General features: G+C 37.0%; 1 pseudogene; it reads right to left on the reverse strand.

Annotated features, from left to right (window-relative positions):
- Positions 1–5263: 5263 nt before the first annotated feature.
- Positions 5264–5382, reverse strand: LOC120878285 (annotated as a pseudogene).
- Between the last annotated feature and the right edge of the window lie 5137 nt (positions 5383–10519).

A 10519-nucleotide genomic window follows, 5' to 3' on the forward strand; every position in this document is an offset into this window, starting at 1 on the left:
ACTGATGTGTACCTGACGAGGCTATTCCTCTATTTATATAACAAAACAATTAAATGCTGGCAAAAGAGTGGAAATTAGAATAATCTCAGAGTACATGAAATTTTAAAAAGCACTCTGCATTTTGATAATCATTAGTAGAATCCTCCTTTGGATGACTCTTAGGGGGAAAGTGTGTCATTTTATACAGAAAGGTGATTTTTATGGTCATTAATAAATAATAAAAATTTCTCAAATTGTTTTTTTTTTAATGATCAAGTTTAAGGTCTCACCAATTTATTGAGTCAACTGAAATCATTTTGAAAGTCTTCAGTATATTAAGAACAATGGGATTAATAAAAATTATTATTGTTTAATATATTTAGGACAGCCAGACTGTACAGTTAGCTCTCATTTGAGAACAAATACAGCTCATCAGTGCTGTGGACAGTGATCCACAGAAACAGCAATAAAAGGGTCATTTATCCTGGCATCCAACAAAGTTCAGGTTTCAGTCTCCAAGGGGAAACCAACACATTTGACTGTTCACCTCAAGTAAACTGAACCAGCAAAGTAAATCTGCTTTGAAAATACAGTGTTCTCAAGTTGAGTCTATGTGACATAGACTATTCTTGCTCTTCTGGACAATCTCTGCTGTCACTGTACTCCATTAGCAAGGGGAAGGGAGAATGGCCTGAAATCACATCTTATTCATAGACAGACTTTTAAATCATATTTGTCAAAGGCTTCACTAAGTTACCTTTAGAAATTGTCAGGCATATTAATTTATATTCACATATGAGGCTGAATTGAATAACAGTCTAACTATCCATTGCTGACAGGAACACTATGTTTGTATGCAAATGAGACCAATGTGCACAAAATAGACCAATTGTGGGAAATCCCCAGGTGCGGGAGTTTGTGTCCCTGCTCTCACTTGTTCTAGTTCACATTTATGCAAATGGAATGTTAATCTACTTTGGATTATGTCTCAGTAGAAATGTTCATCTCTAATCAAGAGTATAAAGTGTACTGATATTTTTCTTCATTATTTTCTTTGTCTCCTCTCAGTTAGGATTTATAACTGGTTGATCATTCCAAAATGTTGAAGTTAGTATCCAGAGAGGAAATAGAAATATGATATACACTAGAACACATGAAATCAACATGTGAAAATATGATCAGAATACTATAAAATATTCTGGCCAGAAAGACTCTAGCCAAAGAGATGTCAAACCAACAGAATCCTATGCAATTAAACGTAAACTGCATGAAAATCTATTAGTAAAAATTAAATTGTTAGCTCTGTAGTAAGTTGAGAGATTGACTTAAGTTACTGTTTCTCTTATATTAATTTTGCAAATTGAAGCAAAACGAACAATTTGTGCTGTGAAATTCCTTTGTTACTATGCACTGTACCACTAGATAGAGAAATACTACACCATGCGAAAAATCCTTGAAGTTAATTACTTGCTCAGCTGTAGCCTGAAGAGGGATGTAAGGATGAGCATCAGGGGCTTCAAAAGTCTTCTCCAAGACTTCGAGCATCTCAAGACAAAAACTCAGTCAACCCAAACAAAGTTCTCTCAGACATTTGAACTTTGTGGCAGCAAGAAGCAAAACATTTTAAACAACATCTGTGCTCTGTAATTGGCTCAACCTTAATGGAAGATATTCACTAACAGAATAAAACATCAAGGCAGGATTTCAGCAAATGGCAAGTTATTTCATAAAGAGCTCTGCTCAAGATAATTTATAAGAAACAGAAAGGCTTACTTAAGGCTTCCACTTAAAATTGAATGAAGTCAAATCAATTTCATAGTTCCTTTAAATTTTATTGATCTTTCTTCAACTTTTGTATTTCACAGAGTTGAAATAACAAAACATCTCTAAAGGTGCCTCAATTTTAAATCCACTTTAAACTCAATTTTTATCTTCTTAATTTCTTTGTTAAGAGAAAAGATTTGTTTCCATTTCAAGGACTCTGAATACAGCAGTAGAAACCATTGTAAAGAGTGTTCTGACAGCTTTTGGTATTTAACTGAAGTGTGGGCAGAAAGCCAAAGAACCTGTTCTTTCTCTGTGAAGGTTATAGATTATAATATTTGGCACTTGGGTTTAGGGGTGCAGAAGAAAGGAGGGCTCTACATATGTATAAAGCAAGCTGTGCTGGAGAGTATTGCAGCAAGTTGTATGGTGGAGTCTGTCACCTGACTTGGCTCTGCTCTAGGCCCTGTGGACCAGATCAGCTTTGCAGCCCAAAGTTTTCCACATTTCCATTTGTCACCATTAGGCAATCATTGTCCTGCAACTGATAAATTCTAATCATTTTCCTTTACTTGTAGCTTCAGAATATTTTCAAGCAATAATTGTATTTATGCAACTGTAAAATAGCATTTTGCTTTTTAAAAAACTTTTAATTGGAGGATAGTTGCTTTACAGTATTGTGTTGGTTTCTGCTGTGCAACAATGTGAATCAGCCATAATATCCCCTCCCTCTGGGAGTCTCCCTCCCACCGATCCCCCACCACCCTACACTTCTATATAAGCACAGAGCACTAGGCTGAGCTCCGTGTGTTTTACAGTAACTTCCCACTATCTAGCTGTTTTACACATGGTCATGTATATATTTCAGTGTTTTGTCAGAGTCTCCCTCACCAAAAAACACCTTTGAGAGACTTGTTGCTCTCCTGGTAGAATTAAAACTCAGAGAAGCAATGTAACAAAGTCTATTTCCAAAATTTGATCTTCACTACTCAGACAACTCCATATTATTACATTGTAATATTGATATTTTAATGTGTGTCTACATTTTAATTTCCCCCCTCCCTTGAGTTCAGTTCAGTTTAGTCACTCAATTGTGTCCAACTCTTTGTGACCCCATGGACTGCAGCACACCAGGCCTCCTTGTCCATCACCAAATCCCGGAGTTTATTCAAACTCATATCCATTGAATCAGTGATTCATCCAATCATCTCATCTCTGTCTTGTCCCCTTCTCCTCCAGCCCTCAATCTTTCCCAGCATCAGGATTTTTTCAAATGAGTCAGTTCTTCACATCAAGTGGCCAAAGTACTGGAGTTTCAGCTTCAGTATCAGTCCTTCCAATGAATATTCAGGAACTGATTTCCTTTAGGATGGACTGGTTGGATCTCCTTGCAGTCCAAGGGACTCTCAAGAGTCTTCTCCAACACCACAGTTCAAATGCATCACTTCTTCAGTGCTCAGCTTTATAGTCCAACTCTCACATCCGTACATGACTGCTGGAAAAATCATGGCTTTGACTAGAGGAATCTTTCTTGGCAAACTATTGTCTCTGCTTTTTAATATGCTCTCTATGTTGGTCATAACTTTTCTTCCAAGGAGCAAGTGTCTTTTAATTTCATGGCTGAAGTCACCATCTGCAGTGATTTTGGGGCCCCCCAAAATAAAGTCTCTCCCTATTTCCCCAGCTATTTGCCATGAAGTGATGGGACTAAATGCCATGATCTAGTTCTCTGAATGTTGAGTTTTAAGCCAGCTTTTTCACTCTCCTCTTTCATTTTCATCAGGAGGATCTTTAGTTCTTTGCTTTCTGCCATAATGGTGGTGTCATCTGCATATCTGAGGTTATTGATATTTTTAGTGGCAATATTGATTCCAGCTTGTGCTTCATCCAATCCAGCATTTCTCATGATAAACAGTGCATATAAGTTAAGTAAACAGGGTGACAATATTCAGCCTTGACGTACTCCTTTCCTGATTTGGAACAAGTCTGTTCTTCCATGTCCAGTTCTAACTGTTGCCTCTTGACCTGCATGCAGATTTCTCAGGAGGCAGGTCAGGTAGTCTGGTAGTCCCATCTTTTAAAGAATTTTCCACAGTTTGTTGTCATCCACACAATCAAAGGCTTTGGCATAGTCAATGAAAGCATAACAAGATGTTTTACTGGAGTTCTCTTGCCTTTTTGATGATCCAACAGATGTTGGCAATTTGATCTCTGGTTCCTCTGCCTTTTCGAAATCCAGCTCAAGCATCTGGAAGTTCAGGGTTCAGGTATTGTTGAAGCCTGGCTTCGAGAATTTTGAGCATTATTTTGCTAGTGTGTGAGATGAGTGCAATTGTGCGGTAGTTTGAGCATTCTTTGGCATTGTCTTTCTTTGGGACTGCAATGAAACCTGACCTTTTCCAGTCCTGTGGCCACTGCTGAGTTTTCCAAATTTGCTGGCATAGTGAGTGCAGCACTTTCACACCATCATCTTTCAGGATTAGAAATAGCTCAACTGGAACTCCATCACCTCCACTATCTTTGTTCGTAGTTATGCTTCCTAAGGCCTACTTGACTTCACATTCCAGGATATCTGGCTCTAGGTGAGTGATGACACCATTGTGATTATCTGAGTCATGAAGACCTTGTATTTGTAAGGCCTCCTCAGACAACCATTTTGTCTTTTTGCATTTCTTTTTCTTGGGTATGGTCTTGATCCCTGCCTCCTGTACAATGTCATGAACCTCTGTGCATAGATCTTCAGGCACTCTGTCTATCAGATCTAATCCCTTGAATCTATTTGTCACTTCCACTGTATAATAGTAAGGGATTTGATTTTGGTCATACCTGAATGGTCTACTGGTTTTCCCTACTTTCCTCAATTTAAGTCTGAATTTGGCAATATAGATTTCATGATCTGAGCCACAGTTAGCTCCAGGTCTTGTTTTTGCTGACTGTATGGTGCTTCTCCACCTTTGGCTGCAAAGAATATAATCAATCTGATTTTGATATTGACCATCTGGTGATGTCCACATGTAGAGTCTTCTCTTGTGTTGTTGGAAGAGGGTGTTTGCTTTGAGCAATGCGTTCTCTTGGCAAAATCTATTAGCCTTTGCCCTGCTTCATTCTCTACTCCAAGGCAAATTTGCCTGTTACTCCAGGTATCTTGTGACTTCCTACTTGCCTTCCAGTCCCCTATAATGAAAAACGACATCTTTTTTTGGTGTTAGTTCTTGATGGTCTTAAGTGAAGTCACTCAGTCGTGTCCGACTCTTTGTGACCCTATGGACTGTAGCCACATCTTTTTTTGGTGTTAGTTCTTGATGGTCTTAAGTGAAGTCACTCAGTCGTGTCTGACTCTTTGCAACCCTATGGACTGTAGCCCTCCATCCATGGGATTGTCCAGGCAAGAATGCTGGAGTGGGTTGCCATTTCCTTCTCCAGGAGATCTTCCCAACTCAGGGATCAAACCCAGGTCTCCTGCAATGCAGGCAGACTCTTTAAGCTCTGAGCCACCAGGGAAGCCCAAAAGAAAACATAAAGCCTACAGCACCCGGTATTCCCAGCCGGTCTCCCATCCAAGTACTAACCAAGCCCGACCCTGCTTAGCTTCCAAGATCAGAGGAGATCAGGTGCATTAAGGGTGGTATGGCCGGAGACTAGGTCTTCATAGAACCGTTCAACTTCAGCTTCTTCAGCATTACTGGTTGGGTCATAGACTTGGATTACTGTGATATTGAATGGTTTCCCTGGAGTGTTAGTGTTCAAATTATTTCTGTGTATTGTTTCCTGATTAAACTACAGTTGTTTTATTTTTTTCTGCATGGATTTAATTTCATATAATTACAATAATATATATATTTTTAGTTTAATGAGATTATATATTGTGTTTTCCAATGTTTTTGCATCATTTTAATAAAACATAGTGCCCAGTGGAGTTTTTCCCTTCCTACTTTTTTTTCTTGTTGTAGCCTTTTCTTTTTCACTTAAGGAGAGGTTTTAAGACTTCTTATAAGATTAGCTTAGAATTAATATTGATGAATTATTTCACTTTTTGTTTGTCTTAGGAGCTCTTTATTTCTCCAAGTCTGAATAATAACCTTGCTGGGTAGAATATTTAAATTGTAGGTTTTTCCCTTTTAGTACTTTAAATATATCATGTCACTCTGCCGGCCTGCAAAGTTTCTGCAGAAAAACCAGCAGTCAGTCATTTAGTGGTTCCCTTGTGTGTGTCTGTTTTTCTCTTGTTGCCTTTAGAATTCTCTGTGCTTTGATGTTTGCCATTTAATTATGATAAGTCTTCATTTTGTCTCTGGGTTAATCTTGTTTTGGACTCGCTGTGCTTCATTTTTCCAGCCATCTGTTTCCTTCTTCAGGTTGGGGTAAGCTTTCAGCCATGATTTCATCAGATATATTTTCTAACCCTTTTTATGTTTCTTCTCTTTCTGGGACACTTATAATGCAAATGTTAGTACCATTGATGTTGTCTCAAAGGTCCCTTAGACTATTTTTATTTTTAAAAACTTGCTTCTTTTGGATATTCTGATTGAGTGATTTGATTTCAGGGATTCTATCTTCCAGATCACTCATGAATTCTTCTATATCACCTAATCTTTGCTATTCATTTCACTAGATAGAGAAGAAAAAGTAGTCCAAAGTGGCACTTAGAGGAAGTGGCAAAGCCCGCAAAGGGGACAAAGAAAGAAAGCCTGTGAAAAACCGCAGCTCAGAATGAGAGCCTCTGATGTGAAAACACACCCAAACACACCCCTTTCCCTGATTGGCCTTGAACATACACCCTATTTGCATCCCCTCCCCTGATTGGTAATGGATACAAGCCCCAATTTGGGGAATAGCCAGTCAAGACCCAGGAATGTCCAAAAGGAAGAGACAAAAAGTATAAAGAGGGAAGTCAAATGAGTTGAGACCACTACTATAGGGTTTATTCTGCTTTCGCGTCTTGAGAGTGTATTGCATGCTGTCTGCTTAATAAATCCTGCCTGCTGGAGCTGTAACTAGTCTGTCGTTCCAGTTCTTTGCTATGATGAGGCAAGAAAAACTGATTTGACAATTCTCCTAGTGTTTTTATTACAATTACTGTATTCTTTTTTCATATATTCTAGTTTTTGTTAAAATTATCACTAGGTTCATCTATTCTTTCCTATGTTTAGTTAGCATTCTTATACTATTACTTTGAACTTTCTATCAGTTGAATTATTTATCTCTATTTCATTAGGGCTTTCCCCCAAGTTTTTCCCTATTCTTTCATATGAAATATATTCCTCTGACTTCTCAGCTTAATTTTTTCTGTCTCTGTGGAATTATGTGAAACAATTATCTATCCTGGTCTTGAAGGTGTACTTGTGTGGAAGTGCCCCTATGCAATCTGAGTAAGCCCAGTGGCTTTGGTGGGAAAGCTGGATCTGAAGTAAGTGCAGGCTGTGTCTTCCCTGGAGGTGTGCTGGCAGCTGCAGCCTTGGCGTGACGTAGGGCTGAAGTTGGAGAGGATAGATCTAGAAGCAGGTGTCTAGAACCATAGGCTTCCTTTACGCTCAATGGCCTTATCAAGGACAGAGGTGAGTCCAAGGGCATGAAGTAGAAATCTTGAGAGAATTGGGTTTCTCCCTATTTTCATGAAAGTCTCTGCCTTGATTTGGAGCATGGCTGGTATGAGGGCTTGGTGCTGCACTTCTGTGCTGGTTTCACTTTTTCCCCTAGTGTGCATGTCTTGGTTAGAGGCTGTGGTGTGGCAAGAAGACTTGAATCACACTACTGAATTGGGTTTGCATCCATCCAAGTGTGTGCAGGGGCTGATGCTCCTGCTGTGGTGTTTATTCTTTTCTCATATAAGCATTTAAGATCAAAGGGTTTGATGAAACTACAGCTTTACCTATATTTAGCAAGTATGGACATATTGTATTTTCATTATTAATTTAATTCTTAATATATTTCAATCTCTATTATAGCATATTTGGGATCATGAGTTATTTGCAAGATTCTGTATGATTATTTTTTAGCTAGATATTTTTGGATGTGGATATTCGTTTCCTACTGTTCATTTCCAGCTTTTAAATTTAGCTGACCTTTGCTCAGTTCTGTGTAATTCAGTTCATGTAATTCCTCAGTTCTGTGCAATTCCTTATGATATGTTGTAGAATCTATTAATTGATAACTTTTTATAATGTTTCTTTTATATGTAGTAGTCAGTAGTGCTATTTAACAAAATACTTCCAATTCTTTCAAGTTGTTATGAAGCTTGTATTGTACTGCTAAGTGTCTAATAATCACTGTGGCTGAATGCTTAATTGCACTGTTATGTGGCACCAGCATGAAGTACATTTTTGTTGTGTTAACCCACTGAGATTTGATTCTTTTTGTTACTGCGGGATTATAAACCAACCCTGATTTGTGGATAGATGATGTTAGAAGCCTGGAAGTGAAAAAAGGTGGTAATCCATGTTATACATTATCAAAATGCTTAATAAAACTACCACCTGTTATAACTTGGAGGCCCAATCATGCATCTAATGATTGTGTAGCATTAGGAGAAGTAGTTGAAAATCCACACAATATTGGCATGTATCAGCTGGCAGTAGCTGTTCTTATGAAGCTATTATGAAAGAGACTTAAAGAATGTATGCTTATAAAACATATTTTATCTCATCATTTGGCACAGGGTTTCTTTCTAGTCTATCAGATCAACTTGTTAATTGTTGAAATCTACTATATTAAATTCTGTCTAGCTATTACTTTCTGAGATTATTTTAAAATCCTTTACCATGCGAAAGGTAAACATTTCTTGAACAGAGCCTAAAATATATTAAGTAAAACATTCTTCTCAAATTTGTTGTTAATAGAATTACAAATTCCTGTTGCTCAAAAGACACAAGTAAAATTAATGAAAAGGCAAACCAGGAAATAGAAAAAGGTATTTTGAGTAAAAACAGCAAATAGCTTAAGTCTATAGTAGACTTAAGAAGTATAGAACTTCCTGCAAATCAGTTTGAATAAGAAAAAGGTCAAACCAAAATTTAAAAATATATATATATATACACACACACACACACACACACACACACACACACACAAGAAGTATGGACACTTCATCAAAAAGCGAATAAACCTTTGAAAAGATTCTTAAGGAAATGCACATCAAAATCTCAATAGGAAACTGATATATACCGAAAACTATTCAAGTGAAAAAATAAAAAATACTCTCATATACTGCTGCTGGGAGTGTAAATTTGTATAACCCCTTTGCAAAAGTGTTTTGCGGTATCAATTAAAGCTCAAATTGATAGCTTTGTCCTAGCTATCCCAGTCATACAATAAAGATCTTTGAGGATCCCAGCTTTATGTTAAGGAAACCCACTGAGCTCAGTAAGCTAGTCTAGCCATAGGACTCATCTCATTTTTTTGGTCTTCTCTCAGAAAGAACTGTTCTGTGCTGCCTATTGCCCAATATCTTAAAATGATTGTTTCAACTACTTAACTGGTTTTCAGTATTTCAAGGCAGGAAGTTAAACTGTTTCATCGTGCTCATCCATCTTGGTTGAGAGCTGATGTTGTGTGACTTTTTGTTGACTTTCTACTCTGGCCATTTCATCCCCCTGCTGGCACAGAACATGCAGCGGCAGTTGCTTTAGTGGCATACCTGTGCTGTGATGTCTGTCTCAATTCCAAAAATTTTTGTCAATAACCTGAAACACTTTAAACTCATGCATACTTAGTTTGTGATTTTTTTTAACTTTTCTACCCTTTTTTTCAGGAATTTAACAGGAAATTAAAATTTTTACTTTCCACATACTTTGATTTTTTTTTTAATCTCTTTATTACAAACATATGTTCACATTTTCCCAAAAAGGAAATGTAAATCCTAGCTGATAATTGTATTTCAGTTTGGGGGTTTGCAATGAGATCACCTATCTGAACTTGCTTTTCTGTGTTTTCATATGTTGATGACAGCAGAAAATGCTATTCTTATGTATTATTAAATTTTATGATAAAACTCTCTAAAATGCTTGGAATTGCTTATTAAGATGCTATAAAACTAAAACTATTCTTGAACTTAAAATTTCTATGAATATGGATAAGCTACTAAAATGTGTGACGGCCCAAGTGTAAAACAATGGTAGTTAAATTTCTCTTTAAGTTCCTTTTTTTGTATCTTATTTTATTCAACAGAGAATGAAAAGGTGTATTCTTTTTGATATTTTGTTGTTTCTCTTGATGTGGAAGAAGTATGCATGTAATCAGGGTACCACTAAATAGCCATAGTAATTAACAGTGACTCAAATTTACTAAAGAACCTGTATTTGCACAAAGACAGAAATATAGATCAATGGAACAAAATAGAAAGCCCAGAGATAAATCCACATACATATGGACACCTTATCGTTGACAAAGGAGGCAAGAATATACAATGGAGTAAAGACAATCTCTTTAACAAGTGGTGCTGGGAAAACTGGTCAACCACTTGTAAAAGAATGAAACTAGATCACTTTCTAACACTGTACACAAAGATAAACTCAAAATGGATTAAAGATCTAAATGTTAGACCAGAAACTATAAAACACCTAGAGGAGAACATAGGCAAAACACTCTCCGACATAAAACACAGCAGGATCCTCTATGATCCACCTCCCAGAATTCTGGAAATAAAAGCAAAAATAAACAAATGGGACCTAATTAAAATTAAAAGCTTCTGCACAACAAAGGAAAATATAAGCAAAGTGAAAAGACAGCCTTCCAAATGGGAGAAAATAATAGCAAATGAAGCAACTGACAAACAACTAAT

The sequence above is a fragment of the Oryx dammah genome, unplaced genomic scaffold (genome assembly GCF_014754425.2).
Source record: "Oryx dammah isolate SB20612 unplaced genomic scaffold, SCBI_Odam_1.1 HiC_scaffold_18, whole genome shotgun sequence".
Taxonomy (NCBI): domain Eukaryota; kingdom Metazoa; phylum Chordata; class Mammalia; order Artiodactyla; family Bovidae; genus Oryx; species Oryx dammah.